The sequence below is a fragment of the Scylla paramamosain genome, chromosome 20 (assembly GCF_035594125.1).
Source record: "Scylla paramamosain isolate STU-SP2022 chromosome 20, ASM3559412v1, whole genome shotgun sequence".
Lineage (NCBI taxonomy): Eukaryota > Metazoa > Arthropoda > Malacostraca > Decapoda > Portunidae > Scylla > Scylla paramamosain.
The window spans coordinates 13,378,995-13,391,494 of NC_087170.1; the positions used below are offsets into that span (position 1 = coordinate 13,378,995).

General features: G+C 39.2%; 1 long non-coding RNA gene across 4 annotated transcripts in view; it reads right to left on the reverse strand.

The window, feature by feature from the left end:
* LOC135110364 (uncharacterized) overlaps positions 1-12,500 on the reverse strand; it is a 234,157-nt gene that overhangs the window by 194,856 nt on the left and 26,801 nt on the right. For all 4 annotated transcript variants that reach the window (XR_010273217.1, XR_010273215.1, XR_010273216.1 and 1 more), the window contains one exon: positions 5,373-5,414. This is a non-coding gene — a long non-coding RNA (uncharacterized LOC135110364). The remainder of the gene's footprint in view (positions 1-5,372; positions 5,415-12,500) is intronic.

Consider the following 12,500-nt stretch of genomic DNA (forward strand, 5'->3'; position numbering starts at 1 on the left):
AAGAAGAAGAAGAAGAAGAAGAAGAAGAAGAAGAAGAAGAAGAAGAAGAAGAGGAGGAAGGAAGAAGAAGAGGAGGAGGAGGAGGAGGAGGAGGAGGAGGAGGAGGAGGAGGAGGAGGAGGAGGAGGAGGAGCACAAAGGAACACAAGGGAAAAAAGACACAAATGAGAGAGAGAGAGAGAGAGAGAGAGAGAGAGAGAGAGAGAGAGAGAGAGAGAGAGAGAGAGAGAGAGAGAGAGAGAGAGAGATGAAGGATAGTACATTAAACACAAGAAGGCTCCTCCCCCCACCCAACACACCCTCCCTTCCAAAAAAAACAAAAAAAAAAACAAAGAAAAACACCTAAATAAATAAATAAATAGATAAAACAAATATAAATAAACAAACAAAAAATAGTACTAGGAGAGATGCATATAACAACAGTAACAACCACAACTACCACTATTACAAATTTAATAACAAGTGTGCCAAGTTATCAGTTACACCCCTTTACCACATCTCTCCCTCTCCCTCTCACTCCCCCTCTCTCTCCCCGAAATAAGACACACATTTCATGAACTCTCCCTGAAGAAATTAAGTTTGCTACGTTAATCAATTAGAATGTAAGTGCTTCTCGAATCTCTCTTTGAAAACTGCAAGTATTATATTACCGGCGACATTGAAGGGTAGAGAGAGAGAGAGAGAGAGAGAGAGAGAGAGAGAGAGAGAGAGAGAGAGAGAGAGAGAGAGAGAGAGAGAGAGAGAGAGAGAATTTCGAACGTTAACGAGCCGATTGAAGAAGAAAAGTTAGAATTCCTTTGACGAGAATCTTTTTTTTTTTTTCCAGTTCTCTTTAAACGGTTAGAGCTTCCTGTTATATCTGATCGATCGAGTGTAAAGTAATCTTCTGAACTGATGGTGCGAAGGCCTCCCAATATTTCAAACTATTCTATTAGAGGAGAAAGAGGTTGAGGAAGAAGAGGATGAGAAAGAGGAAGATGAGAAAGAGGAAAAGGAGGGCACGGAGGAGGAAATTAAAGGCGATGAAGAGAACAAGGAAGAGGAGAAGGAAGAGGAACAAACAGATCATTAATATTTGTGTGTCCCATCTTTTGGCGGTTCATTTCCCAGGTAAGTCTGCGCCACACCTTGCTGTACCTGAGAGGAATGTGACGCTCCACTTAGCACCAGCAGGAGAAAACTACAGGGAACTGAACACACACACACACACACACACACACACACACACACACACACACACACACACACACAGTCAGGTAAGAAATTAAAGCCCACGGTTTGAAGATAAGGATGGAAGGAAAGAATAACATTATCCATCACACGAAGAGGAGAGAACAAGAACAAGAACATAGAGAATAGTGGAGACAAAGAGCAATTTCCATGATTTTAAGGGAACATGAGAAGGAGAGCCACAAGAGAAGAGAAGAAGAGGAACAGGAAAACAGAGGGAATAAAAGACTTTCAGGACTTCAATGCAATATGATAACACTGATCAATATGAACACACACTAGATGCAGTTATGTCTTTGTGTAACATTGAGTGAAATAAAAGGAATACATATAGGAGTAATATCAAGAGGAGGAGGAGGAAGTGAGGACAGGCAGGGTTGTAAGAAGAAGTTGGTGGCCACGAGCACCCAGCGATTAGGGAAGTTTGGCAAAGCTGCTCGGGGAAATGCAAAAATGATTCCTCTTTGCTAAGTTGAAAATTTTCGATCTAAAAGTTGAAACGTCCCATATCTTTCTCTCTCTCTCTCTCTCTCTCTCTCTCTCTCTCTCTCTCTCTCTCTCTCTCTCTCTCTCTCTCTCTCTCTCTCTCTCTCATATTATTTTGTTTCTATTTTTTTTTTTTTGCTTTCTTTCCATCTTATTTTTCTATTCCTTTTCATCTTCGTTGTATATTTCCATTTTCCATTGTTCTTTTAAATCTCTCTCTCTCTCTCTCTCTCTCTCTCTCTCTCTCTCTCTCTCTCTCTCTCTCTCTCTCTCTCTCTCTCTGTGTGTGTGTGTGTGTGTGTGTGTGTGTGTGTGTGTGTGTGTGTGTGTGTGTGTGTGTGTGTGTGTGTGTGTGTGTGTGTGTGTGTGTGTATTTATCTTTCTCTTAATTGGCTCTTTCCTCTCTCTCTCTTTCACTAGTTTCCTCTTTTCTATTATTCTCTCTCTCTCTTCCTTTCTCTTCTTTTATCCTCCAACATCTTTTTATTCACTTTACCTCCTTTCCTCTTCTTTTAGTTCATCTATCTTTCATCCCTTCACAACATTTCTCTCTCTCTCTTTCTTTCTCTCCTATATTCTGCTATTTTATCTTTTGTTGCATTTTTATCTTATTTCTTCTACTTCCTGTTCCTATTTCTTTTCTTCTCATTTCAGTCCGCTTTGCTTTCTACCATAATCTATATAAATTTTATCTTTTTTTTTTCTCTTTCTAATTATATTCCTCTTTATTCTTCTTCATATTCTATTTTTTTATGATTTCTTTACTTTTTTGCCGTTTTTCCTTTTATTTTCTTTACATTCCTTTTGCTTCCCCACCCTTTTTATTCTCTATTTTTACCTATTCATAACTTTCTCCGTTTTCCTTCCTTCTTTTTTCTCTTAATTCACTTTTTTTTTCAATTTTCTACTTCTTTCCATTTTCTGCACCTTCTTTCTTTCCCTCTCATCTTATTTTATGTCATTTATCTTTTTATTCTGCGTTCCTTTTTTCAGTACTTTTTTCTTTTCATTATTTCTTATTATTTTCTTATTTTCTTCTTCCCTTCTTTTATATCTAATTCACCTCGTTTTTCATCCTTCGCTTTTCTCTATTTTCCTTTCTTTCTTCCATTCATTTATTTCCCTTCTTCCCTAAAAAAAAATTTCCATCGTCTACACTTCTTTTTTTTATATTTCTATTCTTCTGTTTGTTATTCTTTCCCCTTTCCTTTACTTTGTTCTTTTTTTCCTTCCCTCCTTCCCTCCAAGTGATTCAGCCAATCAGAACCTTTTAGTGCCCCTCCCTGAGAGCTGATTGGTTACTTGGGGATAAGGGAAGGATCTCGAAGGGAGCGTCTATTGGTCAAGGAAATAAAGAAGTGGAGGGTGAAAGGAAAAAAAGAAAGAAGAAATGAATTGGCTAAGAGAGGGAGGAAAAAGGAAAGGAGAAAAGAATGGAAAGTATGAAGAGCAATAAGAAGGATGGAGGGAAAGAAAGAAAGAAATGAAGGAAGGAAGGAAGTAATTAAATAAGTAAGGAAGGAAGGAAGGAAGGAAGGAAGGAAGGAAGGAAGGAAGGAAGGAATATGGAAGTACGAGGAAAGAAAGGAGAAAATGAAAGAATTGAATACAAAGCAAATTAAGAGGAAAAGAAAAGAAAAAAGATAGAAAGACAAAACATGAACCTAACTAAACGAAAGAAAAAAAGAAACAGAAAAGGTAAATATCTAATCGTGACGGAAAAGTAAAATATGAATTAAATTAAATACTAAAAATACAAATTAATTTTTAAAAAGTGAAAAACGGGAAACATATAAGTAATTAAGCAAATGATCACTGCACATTTGAATTTAATATATTTAGTAATAGTAGTAGTAGTAGTAGTAGTAGTAGTAGTAGTAGTAGTAGTAGTAGTAGTAGTAGTAGTAGTAGTAGTAGTAGTAGTTCTCAATTTATCTTATTCAACTTATCTATTTACATGTCTTTCCTTTTTTTTCATTTAACTTAATTCTTTATCATTTGTTCGCCGTTTCTATTTAATTACATTTTTTTTTTTTCAGACCTTAGTCATTATCCTCTTACATATATTTATTTTTATTCATTTAATTCGTTTAGTCTTTTACGAGCAAAAGTTACTAATTAATCTTCTTTCCATGCTAACGATTTTACAGTTCATATTTTTCCTCTCCATTTTTCACATATCTTTTTCTATATTTATCTATTAATTCACACACACACACACACACACACACACACACACACACACACACACACACACACACACACACGGAAAGAAGGAGGAGGAGAAGCAGGAGGAGGGAGGAGATGGGAAAAAATAACAGAGGGAAGCAATAATTTCCCATCAAGCCCCATAAACACAAATGATTTTCCCACTGAGAAGGAAATTAATGGGAAGGGAAAAAAAGGAAAAGGATGATGAAAAGGGAAAGAAGGGAGTGAAGAAGGTGGGGAAGGGGGAGGGGCGCTTGAAATACTTCTAAGTGCGAGAGATAACAAGGAGTGGAGGAAATTATGAGAGAGAGAGAGAGAGAGAGAGAGAGAGAGAGAGAGAGAGAGAGAGAGAGAGAGAGAGAGAGAGAGAGAGAGAGAGAGAGAGAGAGAGAGAGAATTATTCCTTCTGTAACAATTTCCTCCTCCTCCTCCTCCTCCTCCTCCTCCTCCTCCTCCTCCTCCTCCTCCTCCTCCTCCTCCTCCTCCTCCTCCTCCTCTCTTCACACTTACCTGCTCACCACTCACCTTCCCCTCTTTCACCTCATCCTCCTCCCCTCTTTCCCCTTATCTTCTTCCCCTTACGTATCTCTTAATTTCCTCATTTTCCCCTTTTTCCCCCTTCACTGTCTTTCTCATCCCCTTATCTTCTTCCCCATTATCTTCCTTTCCCTCTCGTATCCTCCTTCATATCCCCTCACTTAACTTCCTCTTCCTTTTATTATCACCTCTCTCTCTCTCTCTCTCTCTCTCTCTCTCTCTCTCTCTCTCTCTCTCTCTCTCTCTCTCTCTGATTAGTAAGCCATGGGAACTAACAATTTATGTGTGTGTGTGTGTGTGTGTGTGTGTGTGTGTGTATCAATCACCCTGCGGCCTTTCTTCTTCCCTTCCTCCACACACACACACACACACACACACACACACACACACACACACACACACACACACACACACACACGCACACGCACACACACCTTGATCACCTCGTCAGGCAGGTTAATAAGTCACTCACCTGAGCTAATTAGTGTAGATTAAAATAAATAAGACAGGGAAATATTACGTAATCATGGTAAGATAATACGGAGGCTCCATTTATCCCTGACGGAAGGACGGAAGAGGGAGAAAAATGGACAAACTAATAGGTGAATAAATAATGAGCTGATGGGAGTGAAGGTGACGCTAAGTGTGGACGGATAAGGAAGGAAAAATTGAAGGAAAATCGAAGGAAGTTGAGTAAAGAGTAAATGAAGGTGGAATTGAAGGGAGTGGTGGTGGTGGTGATGATGATGATGATGATGATGATGATGATGATGATGATGATGATGATAACGACAACAACAACAACAACAACAACAACAACAACAACAACAACAACAACAACAACAACAACAATAATAATAATAATAATAATAATAATAATAATAATAATAATAACAATAATAATTTTACCTGTAACTGGTAATTAGCTCCATCTCATTTACTTCCGCTCACCTGGGGGAAAAAAAAGTAAATGAATAAACAAATAAAAATAAATGAATTATAAATAAGTAAATAAAAAAATAAACAAAAACAAAATGATAAAACAATAAAAAAGAGAAATACAACAAACAAATGTATGGAGAGAGAGAGAGAGAGAGAGAGAGAGAGAGAGAGAGAGAGAGAGAGAGAGAGAGAGAGAGAGAGAGAGAGAGAGAGAGAGAGAGAGGGGAAAGCAGTTTTGGTTGTAGATTTCCTTAATTGAGCAATATTCCGACTTAATTACCACGCCAAGACGGGAGGATGAACCCTTGGAGGCATATTCTCTCTCTCTCTCTCTCTCTCTCTCTCTCTCTCTCTCTCTCTCTCTCTCTCTCTCTCTCTCTCTCTCTCTCTCTCTGGATTTTGTTTTACTCCTAAAATTATCGTCTCTTTCAATTCTTCTTCTTCTACTACTACTACTACTACTACTACTACTACTACTACTACTACTAGTATCCCATCTCAACCACACCAAAAAATATATAAAAAAGTTATATATATATATATATATATATATATATATATATATATATATATATATATATATATATATATATATATATATATACATACACATATATATATAAACTCAAACAGCACCATAACAGTACATCACACTAACAATTATCCAATAAACACATCAACCAAAACACTCCGGAACTTTGTAAATGTAATGTAATTATAACAATAACAACTCCTGAATTACAACACAAAACCTTCTAACACCCCAGTGAAATAAAAACACAAGCTCAACACACCGCAGCTCAACACACTCCCAGTAAGCAGTAACACTCATGTAAGGCCCACAGTAGGACTCGTGCAGCCAGAAACACCTCCCTTAACGCCCCAGTAACACCCCCGTAAGCCGTGAGGTCCCAGTGTTAACATTCTGGACCTAACTCTCAGGTCTCCCCAAGCACGGTCCTCTCCTCCAAATTCGATGCAGAATAGTTTCCCTGTCAGCAGGAGAGAGAGAGAGAGAGAGAGAGAGAGAGAGAGAGAGAGAGAGAGAGAGAGAGAGAGAGAGAGAGAGAGAGAGAGAGAGTGGATGATTTTTCTTTATCGTATTCATAAAGAAAAATCATCCCTTCTCTCTCTCTCTCTCTCTCTCTCTCTCTCTCTCTCTCTCTCTCTCTCTCTCTCTCTCTCTCTCTCTCTCTCTCTCTGGGATGCATTACCCTACTAATCATCAAAGCTTTTTATGACACCGAGAACAAAAACTTTCTCTGAATTGCATTTTGTTTCATTTTGTTCATGTCTTTTACACACACACACACACACACACACACACACACACACACACACACACACACACATATATATATATATATATATATATATATATATATATATATATATATATATATATATATATATATATATATATATATATATATATATATATATATATATTTCTTTTTTCTTTTCTTTTCTTTTTTTTTTTGCTTGATTTCTTTTCAATTTATTTCGTTCCTTTGACTCCAATATATACGCCTCTGCACATCTTCAAAGAGAACTGGAGAAAAGAACGAAAAACTACGTGCACTGAGTTTCTAATATATATATATATATATATATATATATATATATATATATATATATATATATATATATATATATATATATATATATATATATATATATATAAATATATAATACACACACACATATGTAAATTGTGGAGTCTCCGATGAAAAACGCTTCGAAGAAAATGTAAATTCCTACTCGATTAGATTACGTTGTTTCAATTACAGAGTTAAGTAAAATTTTTAAAATGAATGTTATGTCCTCATAAAAAATGTGATGATAAAATGAAAAAAATGCTAGAAAAGATGTTTTTTTTATTTACAATCTAATAATAGAACATTTTATCATAAAATTTTAAAATTTGAAAAAAAGTTTAATAAAAAGTGAAAATATTACTTCCTTATAAGAAAAAAATGTGACAAAAAAGCGAAAAAAAAATAGAAAAGGTGAAATGAAAAATAAAAACATGTTACTTACCACTAAAAAAAAAAACATCGTAAAACAGATGACACCAGACCACCAAACAAACATAAACAACAAAAAATCATATTAAGGAAAACTCGAAGTACAACACAACCCGGAAACGCTGGACATCAGTCAAAGAAAACGAAACATCATCTCCACTGAGAAAACGTAACCCAAATAGAAAACATGATTCGAGTTGAGCTGAAGTGTGAGTGCAATAGAACAACCAGCACACCTTGTCATGGGATGGCGGGAGGCGCGGGGAGGGAGGGAGGGGACAGGAGGCGAGCAGCAGCTGAGTGTGGAAAGGAAATAGAAGAATGTTGCAACAAGAAACACTGCAGAAATATGATTTATCCAAGCTATACTGAAGGACGAGTGGAAGTGAATAAATAAACAATCAAAACAAACTATGAAACGCCATGGAAAATAAAAGGAAGCGCTTGAATAACGTTATCTAATCAATGTGTGTCGTGACCTGGCAGACAGCGGGACCAGTGACAGGAGGGAAAATAAGAACATTGCAACAAAAGGACACCGCAGAATCAAAAATAAAATAAAACGTAGAAAACAGAAACAAACGCTTGAAAAACATTACCAAGTCAGAGTGAATGTCTTAACCTGGGAAGTCAGCGGGAAGTGAGGAAACAAATCTCAGTTAATTTTTATCGAGTTCACTGAAGAAAGGTCACAACACGTCAGACACAAACAGACACGAATGGAAGCTGGAACACTGGCATCGACACACACGAAATGTACTACTCTAATAATGCCACCTCCACTATTAATGAATGACCCAGGTGCAGGCCAATGTAATATTCAACACGAGTACTTATTCACGGGATAATAATTAGAGCAATATTAATGAAAGAGAGAGATGGACGGCGGCTATAATAATGAACCGGGACTATGTTATGAGGAATATTCATGTCCTGCGTCACCTCAAGAGCGATAAAAGAGCAGGGGGGGGGATGGAGAAATATTGCCATCAGTAAAACAAAGGCCGTGGACTGACTGATATTATTAATGCACAGGACACTAGAAAAAATATATATATTAACAAAAGTAGAGAACAAAAAGAAGGAAATAAAAAAAAAGACGAGTAGAGAAGAGAAGAAAACGGGAACAAAACGGAAGAGAACAGAAACCAAAAAAGAAAACATGACAGAAAAAAATAAGAGGAAAGAGAAAAAAGGGAAGAGAAGAAACAGATGAAAACAAGAAAATAGAACAAAACATAACAAGACAGAACAGAAAATACAAGAGAAAACAAAACAAAGATGAAACATGAGAGAACAGAAGAGAAGAAAAAAGAAAGGAGAAAGCAGGAGAGAGAAAAGAAGGGAAGGAACGGGAAGGGAAGGGAATAGACAATAAAAAAAAAGGACAAAAGAGAAACACACAAAGACATCATGAATATTATTACAAGATGCAAAGAATAATAAAGAGAGAGAGAGAGAGAGAGAGAGAGAGAGAGAGAGAGAGAGAGAGAGAGAGAGAGAGAGAGAGAGAGAGAGAGAGAGAGAGAGAGAGAGAAAGGACTGGGGTAAGTTTAAAAATCTCAAACATACGTCAGGCAGCGGCGTCGCGGTAAAGAGAGCATCAAGAATATGTTAAGAGAGCTGTGTGTAAATAACAGACGTGCATCAAATGACGTAGATAAGAAAAAAAAAATAATAAATGATGCCTGAAGACTCATTTAGAAGGAGGAGGAGGAGGAGGAGGAGGAGGAGGAGGAGGAGGAGGAGGAGGAGGAGAAGGAGGATTACCAAGAAAACGAGGAGAAAAAAAGGAGAAAGACTAGAGGGGGAAAACTAGGAGGAGGAAGAGGAAGGAGAGGAGGAGGTGGGGGTGGAGGAGGAGATATATGAGAGAAAAAAGAAGAAAGACAAGAGAACGAAAGTGAAAAGGACAAGGATGATAAGAGAGGATGAGATGATGAAGAAGAAGAAGAAGAAGAAGACAGCAAGGAGTTAGAGGGAATGACGAAAGCAGGAGGGAGAGAAATGGGAAGGAGAAAAAGGAAAACAAAGGAAGATTTAACTAGCATACTGACCATTTCGAGGTTGTTTAAGAGGAGGAGGAAGAGGAGGAGGGGGGAAGGGGAGAGAATCTGTAGATAAATAAAGTCAAGGTGTTTACATATGTGTCCGAGAGAGAGAGAGAGAGAGAGAGAGAGAGAGAGAGAGAGAGAGAGAGAGAGAGAGAGAGAGAGAGAGTGCAATAGATTCTGCCTACGATGTAATGCAGGCGTGTGCATGTGTGTGTGTGTGTGTGTGTGTGTGTGTGTGTGTGTGTGTGTGTGTGTGTGTGTGTCTGAGTACGTAACCTTTCTCTTTCTCTTTCCACACTCACACCCAAAACGACCTTTACCACTCCATCACTAATCTCTCTCTCTCTCTCTCTCTCTCTCTCTCTCTCTCTCTCTCTCTCTCTCTCTCTCTCTCTCTCTGCAAGAAAAGCGGAACTGACGCCATGGATCAGAGTATTAAAGCCACTCATCCGCGGAGCATAACCCCTCCTCCTCCTCCTCCTCCTCCTTCTCCTCCTCCTCCTCCTCCTCCTCCTCTTCCTCCTCCTCCTCCTGCGCCACCTTCACCTCCGCATTTTTCTTTTTTTTTACATTTTTCCATTTTCTCACTTCACAATTCTTTTTTTTTAAATGCCTCCCCTTATTTTCTTTCCTCTTTTATCTTTCTTCTTTTTTTTCGTTTTATTTCCAGTCTCCCTCCTCATATTCATTCTCTGCTTTTTTTATCTATTTTTTTTTCATTTTCTTTCATTTCTTATTGGCTCAGTTTTCTTCGTTGTTATTCCATCTCCTTTTTTTCCTTTCTTTCTTTTTTTTCGTATGTAATATTTGCACTGTTCTATTTTATCCCCTCACATCTTCCTTGTCTTCTTCGTCTTCTTGTATGACTAATTATAAATGTTCCTCCTCCTCCACCTCCTCCTCCTCCTCCTCTTTCTCCTCTTTCTCCTCCTCCTTCTCTTTCTTCTTCTTCTCCTCCTCCTCCTCCTCCTCAACACGTCTGCGTCAGGAAATCGTAAAACACAGAAGCATATCATCAAACCATAAAAAAATGAGAGAGAGAGAGAGAGAGAGAGAGAGAGAGAGAGAGAGAGAGAGAGAGAGAGAGAGAGAGAGAGAGAGAGAGAGAATTACAGAACGTTCCTACTAGTCTATTTCACCATCCATCTCTCTCTCTCTCTCTCTCTCTCTCTCTCTCTCTCTCTCTCTCTCTCTCTCTCTCTGTGCCTCAGGACATACTAACAGCATAACCCAACAGGAACATTAGAACATCTGAAGACAAGGAAGGCAGCAGGAAGCCATCAGTCCTACACGCGGCATTGCCTATATACAGCACTCCTATTTATTTAAACATTGCTATACCTTATGACAGACACCAGCTGCTTGTTCCCGCATGGTGAGGATGAAGATAAGATGATGCCACACACACACACACACACACACACACACACACACACACACACAGACACGAGAGGAAGAAGGGAGACTGTGACGCATATTCTGAATAATTTCTAGCCACACCTCCAATACTTTCAAAAGGCTTTCCTTGGTGACGCGGGGTTTCCAGGGTGTTTTTTTACAGTTCTGGTGATAAATAACAAGATTTCTATAGTATTAGTAGGGGAAGCACTCTTGAGAACGTGATTAGTTATCCCTGTGGCGTTTAAAAATAGTCACAGAGAGAGAGAGAGAGAGAGAGAGAGAGAGAGAGAGAGAGAGAGAGAGAGAGCAAAGCGTTTCAGATTACGTGTCTGTGGAGTGTGAGGAAAGCGAGAAGTGGTGAATATGTTGAAGCTTCACTTACTGTTTCGAGTCGAGTTCAAATGCGCGAAGCAGCTGCGTGACTTCTTCTGGGGGATGTTTTCTAGTGTATTGCGAAGTACTGCAGGTGTGGTACAGGTGTGGTGCAGGAGTGTGTGGGGGTTAGCAGTGTTTTGTATACGTGTTTTGTTAGAGTTTACTTGAAGGGAGGGAGAAAGTGTGAGATTTCATGAGTGATTCGAAGCAACGGAGAGAGAGAGAGAGAGAGAGAGAGAGAGAGAGAGAGAGAGAGAGAGAGAGAGAGAGAGAGAGAGAGAGAGAATTTTCTTGCAAACTCTATAAGGGATGAATGATTTTGTAATAGTGTGTGTGTGTGTGTGTGTGTGTGTGTGTGTGTGTGTGTGTGTCGCAGGTGAGGAAGAGATCAAGCCAACGATGTGTGACAAATGAATAACGCTCACCTTCCCTCATGATCCACCACCTCCTCCTCCTCCTCCTCCTCCTCCTCCTCCTCCTCCTCCTCCTCCTCCTTCTCCTTCTCCTCCTCCTTCTCTTCCTCCTCCTCCTCCACCCCTGAGCAGAGGACACAGTTTAGAACCTCATAAACAACGACTTACGACACTTTGGGGGGAGGGGGCAGGAAGGAGGCACGACTCACCACCTCCACCTCCTCCACCTCCTCCTCCTCCTCCTCCTCCTCCTCCTCCTCCTCTACCTCATCTTCCACATCCAACTTCACCGTTCTCTAGCCACACCTCTCATCCTCATCCACTCATGTTATTCTCCTTTCCATTCTTCTTTCCCTTCCTTCCTCCTCCTCTTCCTCCTCCTCCTCCTCCTCCTCTTCCTCTTCCTCTTTTAGTCTCCCATCTCTTCTTGTATCTCTGTCTCTTGTTTTTTTTTATGTTCCTCTTATTTTCCACTTTTCCGGTATGAAAGCATCTCCTCCTCCTCCCCCTCCTCCTCTTCCTCCTTCCTCCTTCCCCTCCTCCTCCTCTTCCTCCTCCTCGTCCTCTTCTTTCTCCTCCTCCTTGTCCTACATTATTTCTTTACATATTCCCTTTTCCCAGGTTGAAAGAACTTTGGGGGCTCCTCCTCCTCCTCCTCCTCCTCCTCCTCCTCCTCCTCCTCCTTTTTTTTTCTAATTATTCGCTTAGTCTTCTTCCTTTCTACGAACTATCTATTCTTCTTTCATCTCTTCTTTGCTCCTCCTCCTCCTCCTCCTCCTCCTCCTTCTTCTCCTCCTTTTCCTTCTTCTTCCACCATCCACTAAC